Consider the following 22,647-nt stretch of genomic DNA (forward strand, 5'->3'; position numbering starts at 1 on the left):
ATGCAGTCTAAATCAACTTTAATTAGACCCGTGTGGAAAACATAACAATTATCCACACCAAATTTCTAACATTTTTCTTTTTTCATGTTCAATTATTAATAGTCATTTGTGCACATATTCTTTCAGTTATTTTCTAAGTGGAATAATTGAAACTTGCTCCGGGATTCTAACTGTTGCCTAGTTCTTTAAGAATCTTTATCGAAAGGATTTTTTTTTTCTAAAAAATAATAAATCCATTTCTTTTTGTGGGATGAACTTTCCCTTGGAGAATATTGTCTTGCCAGGTGTGGAATCTTGGCATTAAATTAAACTCCTTTATCTTCTGCCTCCCTGGGGCTGATGGAAGGGGTGGAGAGTGTGGGATAGCTGGGCAGGGTATGTGTCTGGAACAGGGGGTATAGAGGAGTGCACAAGAGGTGCCTTCATTAGGTCCCGGATATCTCTGTCTCTAGCTTCCTGCACTGAAACTGAGGTTTTAGAAGAACCAGAGAAATCCCCTTGATCCAGGTTGTTCAAATGTGATTTTTTTTTAAAGCAGTTCTCTTTTACTTTGTAGAGAAAAAGATAATGGTTATCTTTCCCTTCCCCAATGTAAATAAGGGTGTTCTCATACTGCTTTTATAATTCAATTTTAAAATCCCTCAATGATAGTTTTCAGTATTTTCTTCATTATAATATTCTTCGTTTATCTAAGTCATAAAAGGCTCATAGAAATATAACCAATGAAATATTATGTAAAAGAAGCCATCAATAGAGCTTCGATATAAGTGATTTAAAAGTAAAAAAGTTATGGTATTCTCCAACATTTAAAATAATATGGTAATTACAGAAAATTTGGGAGATTGAGAGAAATAGAAGCAAAGAAAATCAAATTCTCATATTCCCTATATCCAAGAGAAGAAAAAGTACTGTTTTCATGTATTTTCTTTTTATGTGAAAAGCTTTTTAAACAGTTTTCTGTGTAGAGTTTTTGTTTATCTTTCTTGGTTATCATACTATAAATACAGTTTTGTTCTCTGCTTTGTTGGAGAGATGTCTACGGTTCAGAGACAGCTGACTCAGAACTTCTTTGCAGGACATACCCTGTCACAGTTCAGCTTTGCAAATCTTTGGCTGATAGCCTAGTTTATCAAGTTTTCTGTGGACGTGGACTCTGTGGCTTGCATGGTAGCTGAGTGTGCAGGGCTTGCCTCTCAGCATCTCACAGTATAGCTGGAGAAGACAAGAGAAGACAAGTAGACATTTTCATGGCTGCTTTTAATTTTTATTTTATTTTATTTATTTATTTAGAGACAGGGTCTCCCTCTGTCGCCCAGGCTGGAATGCAGCAGTACGATCTTGGCTCACTGCAACCTGTGCCTCCCAGGTTCAAGCGACTCTCCTGCCTCAGTCTCCTGAGCCCAGCTGATTTTTGTATTTTTAGTAGAGAAGGGGTTTCACCATGTTGGCCAGGCTGGTTTTGAACTCCTGGCCTCAAGTGATCCACCTGCCTCGGCCTCTCAAAGTGCTGGGATTACAGGCGTGAGCCACCACGCCCAGCCATATTTTTAACTTTTTTGGTACAGAAAATTTCAAACATACACAGGGGTACAAGAGAATATAATAGCAGACCCTATGTGCCTCTCTCTCAGCTTCAACAATGGTTAATTTATGGCCAATCTTGTTTCATCTAGATCTCAGCCTCCTCTCTCTACCAGGGATTATGTTGAAACAAATCCGTGACATCCTATTATTTTATTAGTAAATATTTGGGTACACATCTCTAAAAGATAAGGACTCTTTTTTAATACTATTAATGCCATTATTACACTAAGAAAATTCTCTAACAATCAAATATGGGCTATTTAGTCAGTGTTCACATTTGTTTGTTTTTCTCATTATTTTTCTCTTTAGTTTGTAACAGTATCCACATAAGGTCTACACATTGCAGTTGATTGACATGCCTTTTCAGTCCCTTTTAATCTGTGGATTCACCCTTCACTATTTTTTCCATGTGATCTATTTTTTTTTTTTTTTTTTTTTGTCAAATGGGATCATTTATTCTGTAAATTTTCCCACTGGCTGGATTTTGCTGATTCTACCTCATGGAGTTAAATGTTAAATGTTCCTCTGTTTAACATATTCCTCTAGCCTCTGTATTTCTTGTGAACTGGTAGTTACATTTAGAGGCTAGATTGAATTCTGTTTCAATTTTTTGTCAAAAGTACTACATGAGCAGTGTTGTGTATTCCCATGAGAAGACACTTACCTTTAGGGGTGTGTGTGTGTGTGTGTGTGTGTGTGTGTGTGTGTGTGAAAGAGAGATGTTGATAGCCAATGGTGATTTTGCTGTCTAAATCCATCAATTCATTAGGAGTTTTAAAATGTTATTTCATGTCAATCATTTCTCCATTTATTAGCTAGACTACTTCTATGAAGAATAATCTAGCCAATCCAATCATCTGTTTGGCTATCCTGAGGTACAGTTGTATAGGAAAGGCAAGAAAAATGCTCGATTCTTTCCATTTATCTACCAGTTTTCAAAATATTTGGCTCCCTAGCATCCAGAGATAACCAGTTTGGGGAGCTGGAGAAAGAGAAAAAGAGAAATTGGTGGCTCATCAAGAATTCATTAATTTAAAATATTTGATGTTTCAAACCATTACATTGATTCTTTGTTGTTGTTGTTGTTAAGAGGTGGGGTCTTTCTCTGTCATGCAGGCTGGAGTGCCGTGCAACTATCGTAGCTCACTGCAGCCTCAGACTACTGGGTTCAAGCAGTCCTCCCACCTCAGCCTCCCAAAGTGCTGGGATTACAGGCATAAACCACTTACCAAGCCATTTCCTTTATTCTTATTGAAACTAAAATTGTCTCATCTTTGGCCGATGGGAATCCCTTTGTGTGGTCTCCTGAATCCTTTTGATATATAACCTTAATAGTCTTTGAGTTTCCCTGCTTTTTGTATGCTAGGCCAATGGTTCTCAAAGTGTAGTCTGAGGATGCCTAGGGGTTCCCAAGACCCTATTAGTGAGTCCATGAGGTCAAAACAATTTTCATAATAATAAGACATAATTAACCTGTTTTATTCTTATTCTCTTACCTGTATATAGTGAAGTTTTCTAGAAACCATATATTGACTATTGGAATGGATGGTTTTTTTTTTTTTTTTTTTTTTTGAGACAGAGCCTTGCTTTGTTGCCCAGGCTGCAGTGTAGTGGTGCAATCTCAGCTCACTGCAACCTCCACCTCCCGGGTTCAAGCGATTGTGATTCCTCTGCCTCAGACTCCCGAATAGCTGGGACTACTGGCACTAGCAGAGATGGGGCTTTGCCATATTGGCCAGGCTGGTCTCAAACTCCTGGCCTCAAGTACCCCCACCTCGGCCTCCCAAAGTGCTGGGATTACACATGTGAGCCAACATGCCTGACTGTGTGCATGCATGTTCTTATGTTTTCTAGAATTTTTTACGGTAAGCTCTTTGAAGTCTTGAATAATTTCTAAGAGTGTAAAGGCGTCCTAAGACCAACAAACTTGAGAACTACTATTCTGGGCTCATCTTTTATGTTTCATGCTACATACATATAATCACTTGTGGCCTTATAAATTAGCTCCATTTTTTTAACTCCTTTTTTGTGTATGCCTGAGTGATCTGCTTCAAGTCTCATAGCTAATAAGTGGCAAAACTAGAATTTGACTAGTCAAATCTGAGACTGCAGTGAGCTGTTTTTGTCCCATTGTACTGCACCTGGGTGACAGAACGAGATCCTGTCTCACAAACAAAAACAAAAAACAGCCAGTACTCTGAATATGTTGCTTTTCTGGTCACAGTAGGAAATTCAAAATGTAGTAATAGTTTTTTAGAGTATTGACTTTTGAAGATATCAGTCATCCAGAGAAGAGCCTGCCTGGCCTGTGGAATTCGTTCATGGCTCATATGTTTTCCACTAATTTGTGAACCCAGGGTCCAATCTGTTGCTCACCTGTGTAGCTTAGAAATACTGTTTTTTCATCCTGTAGTTGGCTGAACCAAATCCTGCAAGAAAACATGCTGCAATTTTAAAAGCTGAATAATGGTGCCTTAAGCCTGGGACTCTCATTTATTTTTATCACTGAACAGTATATAAATCTCTAAAAATGGCTACTTAAAATATAACTGGATTTTGTAGTCTCTGGGGCTCAGGGAAAACATTATTTTGTCTCATTCTCTTGGACTGAACCCAGTAACCCAAAATTGTGCCATTTTGTCGCAATTCCCAATAACCTTAGCTTCTCTTGGCTAATGAACAACATTAGCTCTTATTTCCCAGATGTGAAAGAGTTTCTATCATGAGAAAAGGAAGTGTGTTTCCAAAACAGTTAGCAGTGGCTTTCTGAAGTTAGTGCATATACAGGAGAGGAGCAGTCTTATGTAATATCCTTGAGTATTTTTCCAACATAGGAAATACCTGATGGTACCTGACAGCCTCAGGTGCCATCTGGAAAAGTGTCATCTTGTAGGAAGCTTGGATCAGAGCCTGTGTGTCATAATATGTCAGGTGTGTCATAATTACTTTGTGGTTCTGGTGGGGAGTGAAGCAAAAACTATGTCAAAGGTTGCAGGGTTCTTAATGGAATATAAATTTCTTTGTTGGAAAGTAGATCTTGAATACTAAACTAGTTTTTGTAGTTATAGACAAATTCATTTTGCACTGTAGTCTTGCTTGTTATTTTTCTCAACATTAAATCTGCCATTGTGAAACGGTCTCAATATCCGATTTAAGTAATTAGTTGCATTTAGATTTCTATATTTAGACTGTCATTCTCATGGGCTTTTCCAGCAAGTCATCTCATTGACTTTGTTGAAGGTAGTTTTAGAATACAGAAAGTCAGTATGTAAAGTAGAAAGGTGGTTCTTTCATAGGATGGGCTTTGAAACTCCACACCACCACCACTGGTCTTGTCAAAATTTTATTTTCTTTCATGTTTGTCACTTTGACCAAATCCTATCCCCCAAAGAAAAGAAAAAAAAAAAATCATCAAACAGACCCGTCTCCACATGCAAAGCATGTAGTATATGATGATGGGAGCCTGGAACTTGCAGCTGGGGAATGCCAGGAATTTGGGGTTCTAGTGTCATTAAGGCCCCGCCTTTCTGTGCTTTAGTTTCCTGTTTAGAAAGTTCTGCTCCTTCATAAGGACCTTGAAGTACTAGGAGGAAAGGTGCTTCGTGTGTGGAGTTTTCCATAAAGTGCAGTCCCAACTAAAAGGCTGTGTTAAAGGTAGGTAAATGCCTTATAAAAACATATTTTAAATACAAAACATTTGTTAATTTGTGCCACTTATTTATTTATTTAAGTATAAAATAGCCTCAGGCAATTGGAATTCATTTAAAATTCAGGTTTTGTTTATTGAATTCTCTTGCTAAGAGCAAAGAATGTAAAGGCTTGGGAAGTAGAAATTGGAACACATTTTAATTGCCTGAATAGGTTTACCGGAGAAGTTGTTTTATTAAAGTGGAAACATGTTCTTCCTCAGAGTCTGATTAGAGGCTACTTTGGGCTAGTCCATAAATCTCTTTTCAAATCTAAAGTGAGCATAACCATCATAAAGTGAGCCATAACTTAACAGCTCTTCCTGAGGACTGCCTTGGCTAGAGTTTCTATGGTGAGAACTCAGAATTCCAGGAATGCATGTTGAGCTGGAATCTCTCATATCAGTGATTCCCAAAGAGGAATGAGGGTGTGTCCGAATCTCCAAGTGTGCTTTTGAAGCTCTGAAGACCTCTTTTCCTTTGCCCAGGAGCTCAGTGAGCCACTGTTGTTAGCAGTTGTGTTTGGTATCTTTAGGTGTTTTAGTGAAAAAACAACTGAAGTTAGGCTGATGAGGAGAGTTAGGGGTAGCCTGTTAGCATTTCTCCCTGGAGAGTGCCACTCACTCTAGAAAAAGTAAATAATGGCTTTGAATGATTTGTAGTCCATACAGTGGCAGTTATATTGCTGAAAATTTGGTAACATATAATGTTTGTGGTATTTGGCTTGGTTCTAAATGCAGTTTGTGTGTGTGTGATGTTGTTTTGCATGAAGAGGCTACATGTGGGTGTTTTGATGCCCTGTAACAGAAACCAGTGGGACTAGAAAACCTGGATCTCTTAGTGCAGGGTCAGCACCAAGTCGGAGTAAGTTCTCAAAGAGCAGGTGACATTGTGGCGATGGCGTGCTCCTCACTTTGTCGGACTGGGCTTGTTGGGTTTCTGTTTCACTGAGGGAGGAGATTTTCTGTGCATTTGATTACACTACATGATACTGTGCAAGCTAACACTTTGGGCTTTGGGTCTGGGAAGGAAATGTATTTTGATTACTTATTGTATAGTTTTGTATAATTTGTATAATTTATGCCTCATTTTGAGATGCAAGTAGGAAAATGGAAAAACAGGGAACCCAAGTAATCAGCAAATGAGCTTAAGAGAAGAGTCCCTGGGAAATTAAATAATATTTGAAGCTTCGAAGCTGTATGTTTAGGTTTTAGAACATCAGATATTAGGACCCAGTGATAAGAATTCTCCACTTATTGAACTGTTTTGAAATTTCATTTTTTAATTGCTTTAAGACATCCTTAACTTGATGTCTTATAATACAGTTCAATAGTTGAATGAGACCATTCTGAAGTGAAAACAAATTAACTAGAAGTGATCTTAGCTATCATCCCATCCATCCTTTTTATTTTGCTGATGAATCCAGTAACTTGTGATAAAAGTCATATCTTGCTCTCAGAATTCTCCATGTCTCTCTGTGGAGTTAGCACATAATATATACTGGCTGGCTGGTGGGCTGGCTGAGATAGTATTTGCTAAAAAACTTAAACCTTTTGACCACAGTATTTGTGAAGAAACTCTTGGTGGAAGATGTTAGAGTGACTCTTCGTTTTGGGATTTAAAAGCTTAGCCATTCTTCTGTGAGTTGTTAGATGCTACTGCTTGCTATTCTAAAAGCTTCTGATGTGTAAAATATTCTATAGGTATAAAACCTTTTGATGTGTAAAATGTCTTTTTTGTTACACATTCTCAAGCTAGTAGTCTCTTTTACCATTACTTTGGGAGCATTATGTAATTGCTATTTGAGAGTCAACAGAAAAATGAATAAATAGGAATTATTGTTGCCAATAGACACTGTTCTCCATACACCAAAAGTTAAATAAAACATGAATTTTAAAGCTCTAACAAGCAACAGCTTGTCAAATTAATTATAACATTCAGTGAGTCTTTAACAACCTAAAGTAATTTATCTTATCAGGTACATTTGGAAAGACGAACTCTTTTTGTTTGAGACAAGGTCTCCCTCTATCTCCCAGGCTGGAGTGTAGTGGTGTGATCATGGCTCACTACAGCCTCGACCTCTTGGGCTCAAGCAATCCTCCCACTTCAGCTGGGACCACAGGCATATGCTACCATACCTGGCTAATTTTTTGTAGAGTTGGAGTCCCACTCTGATGCCCAGGCTGGTCTTGAACTCTTGGACTCAAGCGATCCTCCCACCTTCATCTCCCACAGTGCTGGGATTACAGGTATGAGCCACCATACCTGGCCAAAAAGATAAACTTTTAAAACTTAAAAAAAAATTTTTAAAATGAGTTGTGACTACTTCCCATGTGTAGAGCTGGGTCTGGCAGCTAACATTTTGTTCATGTGGGACTCAGGCAAATTTGTTTCTGAATTAAAGGAATTGCCTATCCTCATTTCTGGCTTCATGCCATGAGTGCCAGTGCCAGCTGACAGAGCCATCTGCAGGACTCTGTAGTAGAGTGGGAGCCAGGTGAAAGTGAGCCAGGCCTGCAGATGTAGTTCTTGTTAGGTGAAAACTTAGCAGAAGCGTGTCCAGTCCTGGAGATTGTCCATTCTCAGTTTATTTGGAGACTTTAAGATGGTAGAACAATGACAGGTTTCTAGAAACCTTGTGTTTAGTACAAAAAGTGGCTTGTCTGTGAGACCTCCTTTTGAGATGTTCAAAAGAATGTGAATATACTGGAACTTTGCAGGAATAATTTCTTCTGTGGTTCCAAAATCTTCAGATTTGGAGGAAATAATTCAAATAATCGTACTGATTTCATCCATTCCTTCCACTAATGTTTACTGAGCATTTCTAATGTGCCCTGCACTGATTTGGATACCAGACAACATGGACATAATTCCCTGACCTCACAGAGCTTCCGGTGGGGGAGACAGACACACACAGAAGTTAAATATGTCAGACAGTGATATGAGCTATGGGGAAAGCTAAAACAGGGAAGGGGATGGGAATTGTGCTGAGGGGTAAGGGAACCATGTCAGGACCTGGGGTCTTGTACTACTTGTGGTGACTGATTGTACCCACAGGCATGAAATAGAACAGTCATTTACATATTGTGGCTGATTGTGCTGTCATAGTTACTACTACCATTATCACAGTCACCGTTAGAAAGCATTTACCCCACGCCTCTTAGCAAGGTTTTATACAGAATGAGTCATACAGCTAAGTGTTTGTCCTCAAGACTGACAGCCCTTACGTGTACACATGCAGATAACTTACTAATGATGAATAGAAATTCCAACAATTGTATTCGTTCAACAAATGTTTATTGAATGATGGGGTATACAAGGCATTGTGGAGGACAGCAAGATAAATCACATATGTATCTTCCCAAAGGGGCATATAGTTCAGTATAGTCATAGAGCAGGTCATTTGCATGTCAGTGATTTAATTTGAGATAGACCATGAAAGTCTATGTCATATGCTGATTTCGCATTTTTGCCGAGGCATAATTTTGAGTCAGCTGCTTTGGGAGGCTGGTATGGGGTAACTAATGTAGGAGTGTGTGTTTAGCCATTTCCCTGTGTCCACATTTCAGTGAGGAATTGTTTCTACCTATTGCTGAATATGTTAAATGCCTTTGAAGTAAAATATGCCTTTTTTTTTTTTGGTGAAAAATTGCTCTGAGAAGAAAGCCAGCTTCTAGAGTTGGTGATGGAAGTGCTGAATCTAAGATGTGATTGATGTTCCTTGGTCAGTACATGGAATCATTGAGGGCCTCAAGGAAATACTTAGCATTTTACTGCCCTTATCAGGGAAATTTTATGCTGTACTAGTGTTTGCCAGCTTGGACGTGAACCCCTCGTGAATATATTTTTTGGATAGATCTTGATAAAGGCCCTAATGGGAATGTGGACACAGCAGAATTTATCTCCCTTGCTTGAAGCAGAGCTGCATCTTCTGGGCCCTAATATCAGATTCTTCCCTTTCCTTCACAAATAAAGCATCAACCATGTTTATGTGAGGGTTCCTCATGTTTTTCATCTATATGGGACCAAAAGTTTGCTACATAGAAACATAGTTTTTTTATATATGTATGTATACACACACATATACATATGCAGCCTTATAAACAGGGCAAGAGAAAGCTTGGAAGGGGGAGGAAGAGCTGTAAAATACCGTGGCAGAAGCTATTGGCTTCTCAGCATAGTCCATGTTTTCCTCTTCCTGAGCCCACAGCAAGAATGCATTTCCCAGCCTCCTTTGGAGTTAGGTACAGCCACGTGCCTGAATTCCAGCCAAGGGGTGACCACAGTGAAAACAGCTGAGCCCATCAGCTTGAATCCCTAGTTCAGTGTGAGGAAGAGGAACACCTCATTCACCAGTTCTCTGTCATGGGAGCAAGAACAAAGTTCGGAGGTGTTTGAGCCATTATAGAGAAGTCAGGGATATATTTTGACAGTGATGAGTTTGGATCATAATCCTGAGTGTCATAATCCTGAATGTTGAAGTTCTGAACATCAAAATCCCAAAAGATCAAAATCCCTAAAGTCCAAAGTCCCTCATGTCTAAAGTTCTGAAAATCACAATCACAGGATGTTAATGTTAGGCCAGCTCTTACGGGCTATCTCTGTGCGATTGTCCAAAATCTTTCCCTGTAATATACATTTTTACATGTTGAATTTTCTTTTCAGTTATTTAGCTTTTTTCTTTTTTTAGTTTTTTCCCTACTATTTTAAATTTGTAGAATTATTTTTTACAGTTCACTATGCTATGTATTTCATTTTTGCGTCACTTCCAATATTGGAGTTATAAATTGTATAGAGACTTTTAGAGAGTTCGAATCCCTTTTATGCAATTTTTGCAAATTTGACTCCACAAAAGTGTAGTATCACCATGTTGAGTTTGTGTGTAAGCATTCTGTGTGCACGTGAAAATGTTGCAACTTTCTCAGCAAATAAAGAGATGTTCTTTTTGTACATCGGCATTTGCGAAGGATACAATTTCTTGATCTCAGGGTCAGCTCTTTGGATGACTGCATAAGTGGTGGTGACCCATCATGGTTTTTGATCAATCTCATCAGAAGACTTAGGTTGTTCATCACAGTATTTCAGATGATTGCAGTCATAAAGCCAGGTGCAAACAATGACCAACCATAGTGATGTGCGTTTATATAGTTCCCCTTTTGAATTATTTCATTTTGAATATGGTTTGTCTGCTCATAATTGTTATACCCATGCAACTGTTGTTAGCATACTTGAGTGTTTTTGCTTTCAAAAGTATGTATCTTGTTATTGTCCATTTTATTGTGTTAAGTGACCTAGGAAGTGTTCTGTCATACCTTTGTTTCTCAAATAAATCCCCTTTTAAAAAGGTAAATAAATGTCTTTTAATGAGTCTTTAAATTTTTTTTTAAGAATTATAGTTGCAGGATTTTGAGATTTCACTGAGATTGTGTCTTTTGGGATTATGATCAGCTCCCGCAGTGACTAGTCTTTCCTGACTAATACTGTGACTGTGTGGTAAGTGAGAGCAGTAAAGACAACAGTTTCAGAGCTGGGATCTGTCTTCATCAGTTTACTGGACCTGGTTGTTTCCATCCGAATGGCAGAGTCAGTGCTCATGGATGAGGATATTTACGCTCCTAGGCCCAGGCTGTGTGTGTGCTCGTTACTGCCCTCACCTTAATTGCTTATAGAAAGCTATGCTTCTTGCTGCACACTCCCCAGTAGCTGAGTGTAGAATCTAGGGAATGTGAACTGACCCTTGATTTTTCTTCCTCTTTCCCTCTTTTCCTCAATTATTTTAGTCCCTATCTTGTGCTAGGTGGTATCGGGATACATAGAAATGAAAGAAACATGGACTCTGCCCTCAAAGAGCTAGCAACCCTAGTTGACCAGATTGCCCCAAGTGGGACTCCCACTGAAACCAAATTATTTAAACAATAAATGACTTTGTCAGGAGCTGAGAGGTATATTAGTTTCAGGTGCTGTTTCTTTGTTCATCCTAATCCAGTCAGTTTTGCCCTTGAAACGTATTTCAGGTGGTCAGCCACAAGGTCCAGGACACACCCATGCTTAGTATTGCCCTTCCCTCCCCCATGTCTATAATTCTCACATAGACCCTTGAGCAGTGCAGCAAGTTGTCTAGAGAAAGTTGATTGAGTGCTCTTTTCCCTTTGAGTTCCATCGAACTGGGCCCGCATGGAAGAAGCAAAATTGTTACTTTGCTAAATATTGGGAATGGTGGATAGTGAGGTGAGGGGATTGGCATGTGTAGCCTGAGAAAATCCTACCCAGCCGTTTTAGTTGTAGTTTCAGCAGATTCAGTGGCTCCCTTTGTTTGGCCTATCACTGTATTTCAAGTTAGAATTTGAGGATCAGCTGCCTTCTTCTTTTTTAGCAATCTCCCTCTTCAGTTTGCACGATCACTCACATTCGCTCTTGTTAATGTCAACTTGTCTGGTGTACTCCTTGGAGGTAGGCACCAGGCCTCAACTCTCTTTGTATTCTTTCTGCTAGTCCTTTACTCCAGAGCATAAACAGTGCTTTATATATTATGTATGGCACAATAAATGTTTAATGAATGAATGAGTTACTTAAATTTCTTAAACTGGGAGAGCTGCTTGAGCTGGTTTCATACTTGGTGAATAGGTCTTTCCCTGGGGAACATCATTTCCTGCTGCCATTGTGTTGCTGTCAATTCATGTGATGTTTTGTCTTGTTGTTGTGACACTGGCCTGGCCTTGGCCAGTAACAGGAGTCATCCAGCATGAGATTTAAGAAGGGAAAGTGACGACATGCTAAGTGGTTGCTGTATCAGTGTAGTAGGATGTGATCCAAAAGGTACTTATAGTGGGCATGTCCAGTGGATGGTACTGAACCACATTCTTATGCTTTTCTCAGCAAAAGAATTTTCTTATGTTACATGTACTATATGACTCAATCTAATAAAAGAACAACAGATTCATCTTTTCCTGCCCGGTAGCTAGGTTTGTACCTTAGGTCCTGCTTGACTCACTGAAGGTTCCAGAGAATTCTCTGAAAAGGGATGCATGCACACCCATAATTTGACTTGTTTCCCTAATAAAATTACAGCTGAAAACTTTCCCTGGAGGACTTGTTATGCTTCTTCCTAAAAGCACATTTCAATAATGATGACAAAAGAATGGTGATTTAGAATTATCCTAAAGGCTAGGAGAGAAGATATTTCACAGGAAGAGGCTCTGCTGTCCTTGGTATTAGAGGTTTCATCACTTGCTCCTTTGAGCACCTATGGGACTCCTGTCTACAGCTTCCTTTATTTTTAGGCTTAACAACTGGTCTCCTCCCCTCCAGCTCAGACGTCATTTAGAAAGAAACTGGCCAGAGCTTTTCTCTGATCTTACTGTTCTTGCTTCTTTTGTCAGTTTAAGATTCTTTTGCCGAAAGTCAGTGAAGCAGATCATCTTCACATCTTTGATTCCTTGACCTTTACATTTAAGAATCTGTACATTAGGCCGGCCGCGGTGGCTCACATCTGTAATCCCAGCACTTTGAGAGGCCGAGGCGGGTGGATCACCTGAGGGTCAGGAGTTTGAGACCAACCTGGCCAACATGGTGAAACCCCGTCTCCACTAAAAATACAAAAATTAGCTGGGCGTGGTGGCACACGCCTGTAATACCAGCTACTCGGAAGGCTGAGGCAGGAGAATCACTTGAACCTGTCCAGCCTGGGCAACAAGAGTGAAACTCCATCTTAGAAAAAAAAAAAAAGAATCTGTACATTTAAAAACATTTCAGTGCTGACTTGTTGCTTAACTTTGACCAAATTTGCAAAGATGGGGAAATTACTGTTTCTTTAACAGGACTTAGAAAGTCATAAGAATGGCCAGGCATGGTGGCTCACACCTGTAATCCCAGCACTTTGAGAGGCCGAGGCACATGGATCACGAGGTCAGGAGATCGAGACCATCCTGGCTAACCTGGTGAAAGCCGTCTCTGCTAAAAATACAAAAAATTAGCTAGCTGTGGTGGCACGTGCCTATAGTCCCAGCTACTTGGGAGGCTGAGGCAAGAGAATCGCTTGAACCCAGGAGGTGGAGGTTGCAGAGAGCCAAGATCACACCACTGCACTCCAGCCTGGGCGACAGAGCGAGACTGTGTCTCAAAAAAAAAAAAAGTCATAAGAATTTAACTGTATGGGATTCTATGTCATAAATTAACTTTAAAAAATTGTTAAAGTTGGAAGTAGGAAGTTTATTACCTTTTTGTGAAATAGTCTGTCATGATCAATAGTGAAGAATTTAATTTTTTCTGAATTTTAATTTACTTATAGTATCCTGAAAGTATTAATCTAGCCTCATCTACTTATGTGAAATAATTTTAGAGAATGTCCTCATGAAGTATCCATATGTTGGGTTACAAGAAAAGCACCTAGTTTATGATATACGTAAATTGATGCCCTTTCTAACCTTGACTGGTGTTGTGTGTCCATATTTCATAGTGGCTTAAGTGATGTTGCAAGTAATAGCCTGAGACTCTAGCCTAGTGACTCTACATATACATTTTAGATGAAAGACCTGAAGAAGGTACATGTTTGAATAGGAAATAATTATGGATAAGTTGAATAATATGCTTTATTGTAGAAGATAATGCTATCATCTGCCCTCATTATATTCACTGTGATGGAAAAATAAATTGCCACACCAAAGGCCTGCTTACTTCACTTCCTGTAAACATGTCCCATGTGCAAGAAAAATTACAAGGCATGCCAAAAGGCAAGAAAAACACAGTCTGAAGAGACAAAGTAATGATCGAGCCCAGATTTTGAAACAGATGTTGGAATTATCAGACAAGGAATTTAAAAGAACTCTGATACATTAAGGGTTCTAATGGAAAAAAATAGACAACATGCAAGAACAGATGGGTAATATAAGCAGAGAGATTGAAACTCTAAGAAAGAATCAAAAGAAGATGTTAGAAATAAAAACCACAGTTATCGAAATGAAGAATGGTGGAGCTGAAAGTTCCAACCCTCTAATCATGCCTTGGTCCTTCTGGCAACCAACCCCTATTCTGAAGCTATCTAGGGACCCAAAAGAGTCATCTTGTTATCATAAACTCTGGTATGGTTGAAAGTGATTTGTTATGAATTTTAAAAGCTACTCCTATCACTCAGGAAATGCCACAGGTTTTAGGAGATCTATGCCAGGGACTGTATAGTCAGAATGCCCTGTATGTATGAATTCTTGTGAGTCTTACACATTAGATGGTGAGCTATTTTAAGGCAAGGACCTTAAGTCTCCTTGCGTTCTACTCAGCACATTAATCACTCAGTAAGTCCTTGTTGAGAAGGATCTAATCATCAAAGGCAGAGGCAAAAAGACAGACATTCAAATATTTGTTGTTCCAAGAGAAAAAGCCTCCGTCTTCACATTCTTCCCATGGTTATGCAGAGGTAAAGGGGACATTTCCCCTTTTTCCTCTGAAGGTTCACTGAAAAATCAATTCACAAAAGCAGATAAATCGGAGAAAAATCATCCAAGTTTATTTATCGTGAACAAGCAGGAGCCTTCCAAATGAAGACCCAAAGATAGAGGGGAAATTGTCCATTTCTGTGCTTAGGTTCAACAAAGTATGGACAGCTGTAGTAAAATAAAACTGGACAAAAAGGGTAAGATCTAATGCTAACAGGTTGAGTAGGGAAACTCAGCAAGGCCTGGCTGTCTGGATTCTTCTTGGCCTCTCTGATCATGCATTCCTTCCTTCTGGGTGTGGGGCAGGGTTCTCTCTGGAATGGGGGTCTTGTGTCCTATGTTAAACTCTAACTTTCCCTCTGCATTTCTGTGTAAAACTGACTAAAGATAATTTCTTTATGGTCAGTTTTACACACAAATGCAGAGGGGAAGTTAGAGTTATAGGCTTTTTGGGTGGCTGTGGGGAAGAAGGTTCTGGTTTTAATGACTTCCCATTGGGAAGAGAAATTTCAGTTTCTATGGCTAGCCTAGGGGCAGAATGGGACCAGAAGACAGGAGGGCAGGAGGAGGTCACAGAAAAACTTTTGCTTCTGAGGCCTTCATTTTGGGGTATTGTTTTCCAAGTCCCAGCCATTAGCAAATCATAGACTATAAACTGCCAGAGCCTAACCCAGTCCTAACATTTCAAAAAAAAAAAAAAGGCCAGGCACGGTGGCTCATGCCTGTAATCCCAGCACTTTGGGAGGCCGAGGCGGGAGTATCACGAGGTCAGGAGATCGAGACCATCCTGGCTAACATGGTGAAACCCCGTCTCTACTAAAAATACAAAAAAATTAACCAGGCGTGGTGGCAGGCGCCTGTAGTCCCAGCTACTAGTGAGGCTGAGGCAGGAGAATGGCGTGAGCCCAGGAGGTGGAGCTTGCAGTTAGCCAAGATCCTGCCACTGCACTCCAGCCTAGGTGGTAGAGCAAGACTCCATCTCAAAAAAAAAAAAAAAAAAAAAAAAAATTATTTGAAGCGTGTCCTACAAAACTTTAAATAAATTATCTCAGGCCAATATGGTGATGTCCCCAGGGATTATAAGCAGAAAAACTCGTATAATTTGTAACCAAAACAAGCTAACATATTAGCATCTTTGTCCAAATAGCTAAATCAGTGTTGTCCTCACAGACACGGGCACATAACACTATTCTTCCTGCTAGGATCTGTGTTGTGTTTATGATTTGTTGTAGCTAGAGGTATTAGAGGCTTCAGTTTACTCCCGTGAACTTGTTTTTGTCTCCCCTCTGGGCTTTGGGCTTTTCTGATACTGCTCCAAGGAGACTGTCTATATATTGCAACTCTTTCAGCTATAATCCTCTGTTTTTAAACTGAAGTCTTTTGGGGGTAGTGGCACCCCCAAAAAGTGGTACCTTCTATAGTCTTCAGATGTCACCTCCTGTGACCATTCTACCCACACATCAGACCTAATCCCTTTGGATTCCCGTAACATTGTATTCATATCTGCTAATGTCACATAATACACCATCCCATTACAGTTTCTTTCATAGCCCATCTGTGAGCCTTTTTAGAGCAGCATTCATGTTTTAGTCTATCTTTTTTTATATCCTAGATAATAGCATGGACAGTCAATACATGTTGTTGGTTTGAATGAAAAAGTTCTTTTCTTTCAGCACTCTGAAGATCGCACTCCATGCTTCTCGTACTTGCATGGTTTCTGGTGAGCAATCTGCTGTCAATTGCTCTCGTGTTCCTCTGTAAGTAGGATATTCTTTTCCTTCTGGCTTCTTTATAGATTTTCACTTCCTTCTTGGTTTTCTGCAGTCTGAATAAGATACGCCTAAGGGTGGTTTTTTGGGGTATTGTGGTATAGTGGGGAATGTATACAGATAATCCCTGACTTATCATGGTTTGACTAACAGTTTTTCAGCTGTACAATGGGTTTATTGGGGTGTTAAATGCATGTTCAACTTACTGTATTTTTAACTTACAGTTGGTTTATTGGACCATAACTTTATTGTAAGTTCAGCATCTGTATATTAATTATAAAAATGTATGTATATATGTATATAATACGTAACTTGAAGGGATATGTGTTCACTGGTTTGAGAGCAAGGAATATACATAGTTAAGGTTGAAGGCATTATTTTCTCCCATAAGAATAGTATTTTTGTCAATTTCTTGGAAATGGCCAAGGTTTAGCTTTTTATCCCTTGAATATTGAAGACAGACTATTGATTTTTTAAGGAGAATTCATTGAAGTTTTTATGTATGGTAAAATAATATTACCCAAAGAGTTTCCTTTCAAAACAAACACAAAAAAGGTAACTTCCTCTAGGTTAGGGCCTGGATCGTAGTAACACTTACATCTTCAGTGTCTGCCAAGCCTGCGGTAGGTGTTCAGTAAATTCAGATTGATATGTACAAATTTATGAGTTCTAACAGTTGGGCCAAAGTAGCTGAGCTTTGTTTTTTTTACCTCCTGTAAAAGAGTCCTACACAAGAGGTCATGCTCTCTATTCAAGTAGTAGTCATTCTCTAGTAACATGTAATTTGATTGAAAGAGCTTTTGTTATTCCCTGAACTTGATCTGAGATTTCTCCAGCTATCAGTGGGCAGTTTTGCTTTTATTTCCAATATTTCTGTAATCTTTAGCTCAGCCAGTAAACAAAAACACCGAAGTTCAGACTTCTCATCTCTAATTCATGCATAAGAATATATGCGTAAGAATATATTATTTTGACTTTATTGAAAAAATTACTTTTTTGCTTAAAATAACCCCTTCCCACTTCCTAGACAACCATATACAAAGACAATCAACAGAATAACCCAAGAAATGCACATTTTAATAACATGCCATTTTTCATTTATCAGATTGGCAACAACTAGTACAACTGATAATACCTAGTGTTGGACAGAAAAAATGCAATCTTACACACTAGGGGTAGAGGGTTAATTAAAATTACTACATTTTGGAAGAATATTGGACATCTCTATCAACATTTTAAATATGTATCAATTTCTAACAACTTCTACAAGAATATTTGCACAGATGCACAATGGTGGTTATATTTTTTACCATTGAAAAATTGGAAAGAGTGTGAATATCCACTAATAGGAAAATGGTCAAGTAAAATATGACATATTTGTATAAAGAAATATAGTTTTTAAAAATAGGATATGTTCTCTCTTTTTATATACACACAAGCTATATAATATATATAATTTTTTCAGGTAAAAAGAAAAGTTGTACTTAATAATGTTCCATTGAATTTTCCATATGTGTGAATTATATATTCATAGGAACAAGTCTAGGAGATTGTACGGCATGCTGTTAACAATAGTTATCTCTGAAGGGTGGATTTACAGCAGCCTTTTATTTTCTACTTTGTGCATTTTTGTATTGCTTATATAACCAAAAGAATTATAAATATTTTAAAATACTTAGTGCACTTTAGGAGTAGGGCGCTTAGCTCTGGATTGGGGATACAAAGGTGCATAATAAGACTTGATACTGATCACTAGGACTTTATGGCTTAGTCAGTAAACACAGGGAAACAAATACATACAGTAGTATCCATGGGTACTGATAGAAGTTGCAGAATATTCAGTAGGAATAAGGATTTGTTTGATTGAGTAGGAATTGGGCATGAAAGAGAATAAGAAAGCTGCCATAGAAGAGGTTTGAACTGAACCTTGAAAAATGTGATGCTTGATTTGGTATTTGATGGATGAATAGATGGCAGAGGGAGCATGAGAGAGTAAAGGCCTGGATGATGGTGTCAGGTTTGAGTTTTGGAAGTACAAGAAGGTTGACTTGGCTTCAGTTCATGAGCACCTGTGTATGTGAGTGTTGTTGTTGGGGAAATGTTGAGGGCTACGCACATAGAAAAGAGAAGACAGGATTCTGGCCTGTGAGTCAGGAAATTGCCCCTTCCTGAGTCTGACATATGCATGCTGTGTGAATCTCCATAAAGTCACTTTCCCTCTGGACGTCAGTTACTTAATCTGTAAAATGAGAGGTTGAACTAGATTAGTGGCGTCATATGCTTTTACTTTTTTCCCTTTCTTTCTTTAGCTGTCATTTCCCAGGAAGGGTGTATTTCAATTCATCCCTGTGTCTTTGTATGCTCTGGAGCTAAGTCTTGGTACCAAAATTTCCCTCTCCCTTGCGTTCCCTTCTCTTTTTTTTTTTTTTTTTTTTTTTTTTTGAGACAGAGTTTCACTCATTTCTCTCTTGTTGCCCAGGCTGAAGTACAATGGCGCGATCTTGGCTCACCGCAGCCTCTGTCTCCCGGGTTCAAGCGATTCTCCTGCCTCAGCCTTCCAAGTAGCTGGGATTACAGGCACGTGCCACCATGCCTGGCTAATTTTATAATTTTTTTTAGTAGAGACGGGGTTTCTCCATGTTGGTCAGGCTGGTCTCGAACTGGCGACCTCAGTTGATCCACCTGCCTCAGCCTCCCAAAGTGCTGGGATTACAGGCTTGGGCCTTTTTTTTAATTTTTTTTTTTATTTTTTATTTTTTTTAAGGAGAGAAGCAAAGAGGCCCTGTGTGATGTCAAGAATAAGACAGTTGAAATTTAACTGAAACTTAGTGGAGAAGTGATTTTGGGAATTATTGTTTTGAATGAGCTTCTATGGCAGTAGCAGAGGAGAACAAAGCTGAGAGGTTCAGGTATAGGAAGCCCAGTTAGGTTGACAGTTGCAAATTTACCAAGGAATTTGGTGTGAGGAAGAAATTCCTAAGGACTAAAACCTTGAGCCACAAAGTGTTATGATCTACTCAGCACAAATAAGTCCAGTAAATAGCCAAGAAGCATTAAAAAATTAATCTAGGAGCTTTTGTCTAGAATTCAACTCGTAAGTACCTTTAATGTATGGAAGGTATACATTATATTTTGATCAACAAAATATATGTAGATTTATTACTTTTACCCATGAAGTTATAAAACTACAAGAAAATTCAGCCATTTCTTTTATTATTTCAACTACTTGGGGTGGGGAGGGGGAGAATGAGTTCCAAATATGGAATCCCCTCTACAATTTATATAGTAAATCTACATATATAGATCAACATAAAGATTTTTACCTAATTGATGCACTTTTCTTTCCATTTGAGTTCTGAAAGCAGTGTTCAGATTTGTAATATACAGTTTCTAAAATCTGGTGTGTAAGGTTTGTGAAAAGACAGTAATAAAGTAAGTTTACTGGGATCTCAGTACACAGCTTACTTTAGAACAGACATTGAATTAGACTAGTCCTCTAAAAGGGAAAGATAGGGGCTGGTAAACATTCAAGTGTATTTAGTTACTATATTTCTAAGGTAGTTTTTTTTGTTCATGTGCTTGGCCCATGAATGAATCCCAAAGATAGAAGTTTTATTTCCAAGAAGTTTATTTTCTAGGAGCTAGGATAATTTGGATACCCTTAAAAGAAAAATATTTTTACCAGTTTTGTTAGGAAGTCCATAGAAGGTAAGAATAATGCTATTTTCTTTAAAATTTCTGCTATGCTGGAGATTGGGCCTAGTGGCTCACTGCAAAAAATCCCACCTTCTTTAAGAAGTATTTCCAAATCTCCCTAGTAGGAATTAATCTATACATTCTCATTTATGGATTCATCCATTCATGCAAAAAAAGCTATTATTGAGCACTTGCTATGTGGAATTAAAACTGTGAGCAAGATAAACATAGTTCCTGCTGCTGTGGTCTGAATGTGCCCCCAAAATTCGTATGTTGAATCTAATCGCTAATATGATGGTTGCAGAAAGTGGGGCCTTTGGGAAGTGACTAGGTCACAAGGGCAGATTTCTTGTGAATGGGATTATTACCCTTATAAAAGAGGCCCCAGAGAACTGCCTTGTCCCTTCTACCATGTGAGTACACAGCTACAAGGCACCATCTATGAACTAGGAAATGGGTCTTTGTCAGACAGCAAATCTGCTGATGCCTTGATCTTGGACTTCTTAGCCTCCCGAAAAGTGAGAAATAAGTTTTTGTTGTTTATAAGCTACCTAGTCTATGGAATTTTTTGGGTTTTTTTTTTTTTTTTTTTTGACATGGAGTCTCACTCTTGTCACCTAGGCTAGAGTAGTGCAGTGGTGTGATCTCAGCTCACTCCAGCCTCTGCCTCCCGGGCTCAAGTGACCCACCTGCCTCAGCCTCCCAAGAAGCTGGGACAGCAGATGTGAGCCACCACACCCAGGTAATTTTCATGTTTTTGGTAGAGACAGGGTTTTACTGTGTTGCTCAGGATGGTCTCAAACTCCTGACCTCAGGTGATCTGCCCGCCTCAGCCTCCCAAAGTGCTGAGATTAAAGGCGTGAGCCACCACACTCGGCCATATAGAATTTTGTAATAGCAACCAGAATGGACTAAGCCACCTGCCTTTCTAGAATTCATGGATTCATGGGGGAGTATGGGGCAACTACACAGTGTTAACAGGTAGTATTATTACTGCTATAATGGAAGAAGTTCAGGCTGGATACACATCTGGAAAGACTTCTTGGAGAAAGTGCTATCTAAGCCAAGTAGTAGTTAATTGGATGAGCAGAGATGGTTAGGGGCAATATACAAGGCTGGGGAAATAGCTTTGTGAAGGGATTGAAAGAGTGGAAAGGAAATTTCAGAGTGGTTTGAGCTTGGTGCATGAGGGAGAAGGAAGTAGTGTCAAGAACAAAAGTTAGAGAAATAGTGGCTCTAGGACCCTGAGAGCCTTATCAAACCCACTCTCCTGATGGCATTAGTGAGCTATTAAGTTGATGACAGACATTCCAGAAAAATCACAGTAGATGCCATGTACAGAATGTATTAGATGGAGGCAAGAAGGTCATCACTGTTAAAGGTCGGAGGTAAGAAATCAATCCCACAATCCCATTTTTAAAGTCTCTTTCTTCAGAACTACTCCTGGTACCAAGTACTTCATGAGTCAGGGTCCAGTCAGAAGAGAGAAGCAAAGTATGTATTTCAGATACTACCTGAGGTGATTTAACATAGGGAACTGGGGACCTGGGATATTTGATGGCTGAAAATGTAAATAGTGGAAGCAGAGGCTATATAGAGAGAGAGACTGGTAACTCCAGGAAGCAGCTGCCATCCCTGCAGCTGGGAGGGACAAGAGGGAGTGGGTGATGTTAGCTAAACCAAGAAAACTCATAGGGGCTACCACAGAGCTGATGTGCTGATTGCTAAGGAGGTACTTGGATCTCTGGGGGAGGATTGCCTTCTTGCTGGTACTCAGACTATCAAGGGAGGGTCCAAGGCTGGTACACAGAGTGCTTAAAGCATGGGCAGCTGGAGCTGTCTGCTACTGTACAGGCTGACAGGAGCTGGAAAACAGGAAGAGAGTTTCTTCTCTCCACCTCTGCCTTCCAGTTGCAAAAGAGTCTGGGAAATGTGGTTTGAAGACTTCTAGTCCCAATGTCATAAAGCAGAATACAGAGGGTGGGCTTGGGCTGACAGACTGCTGGAAAATAATCTACCCCAGGCATTTCAGAAAAGTAACTCTACCTATGTACTGTGGGAAGTGGGTTGGAAGGAGGCAAAACTGGGCACTGGTTCATTGTACAGAGGATGTTGGTAGTAATCTAGGCAGAAGATGATGGCATCTTGATTTAGAGCAATGGCAAGAAAGAGAGAAGCGAGTAGATGTGGAGGGATTTAGAAAGTAGAGTTGAACAGAATTGGTAATTTCCTGTGAGGGATGGGGATCAGTGAGAATAAAGGAGGGAGAGGGATTGAGAAAGCTTGAGTTTTTATTTAGGTGCATAGTGGTGCTGTTTACTGAGATAGGAACATAGGACTGGAAACCGTTTCGAGGAAGATGATTCATTCAGTTTTGGACCTACTCAGTTTGATGTGCCTGTGGCTCATCTAGGTGGAAATTCATTCCGAACATGTGGGCTGAAGGTATAGATGTGATGTGTTTTCAGCCTGTAGGTGGTACTT

At 39.3% G+C, this 22,647-nt stretch overlaps 1 protein-coding gene across 4 annotated transcripts in view; it reads left to right on the forward strand.

Annotated features, from left to right (window-relative positions):
- The window catches only part of STXBP6 (syntaxin binding protein 6), a 238,706-nt gene that overhangs the window by 34,395 nt on the left and 181,664 nt on the right, over positions 1-22,647 (forward strand). Inside the window, exon 1 of one of the 4 annotated variants that reach the window (XM_063697724.1) lies at positions 5,145-5,238. The exons of the other annotated variants lie outside the window; for them this stretch is intronic. The gene's annotated coding sequence lies outside the window, so the exon portion shown is untranslated. Of the gene's footprint in view, positions 1-5,144; positions 5,239-22,647 lie in introns of those variants that run through there. 4 annotated transcript variants of the gene reach the window in all.

This window comes from Gorilla gorilla, chromosome 15 (assembly GCF_029281585.2).
Source record: "Gorilla gorilla gorilla isolate KB3781 chromosome 15, NHGRI_mGorGor1-v2.1_pri, whole genome shotgun sequence".
Taxonomy (NCBI): Eukaryota; Metazoa; Chordata; class Mammalia; order Primates; family Hominidae; genus Gorilla; species Gorilla gorilla.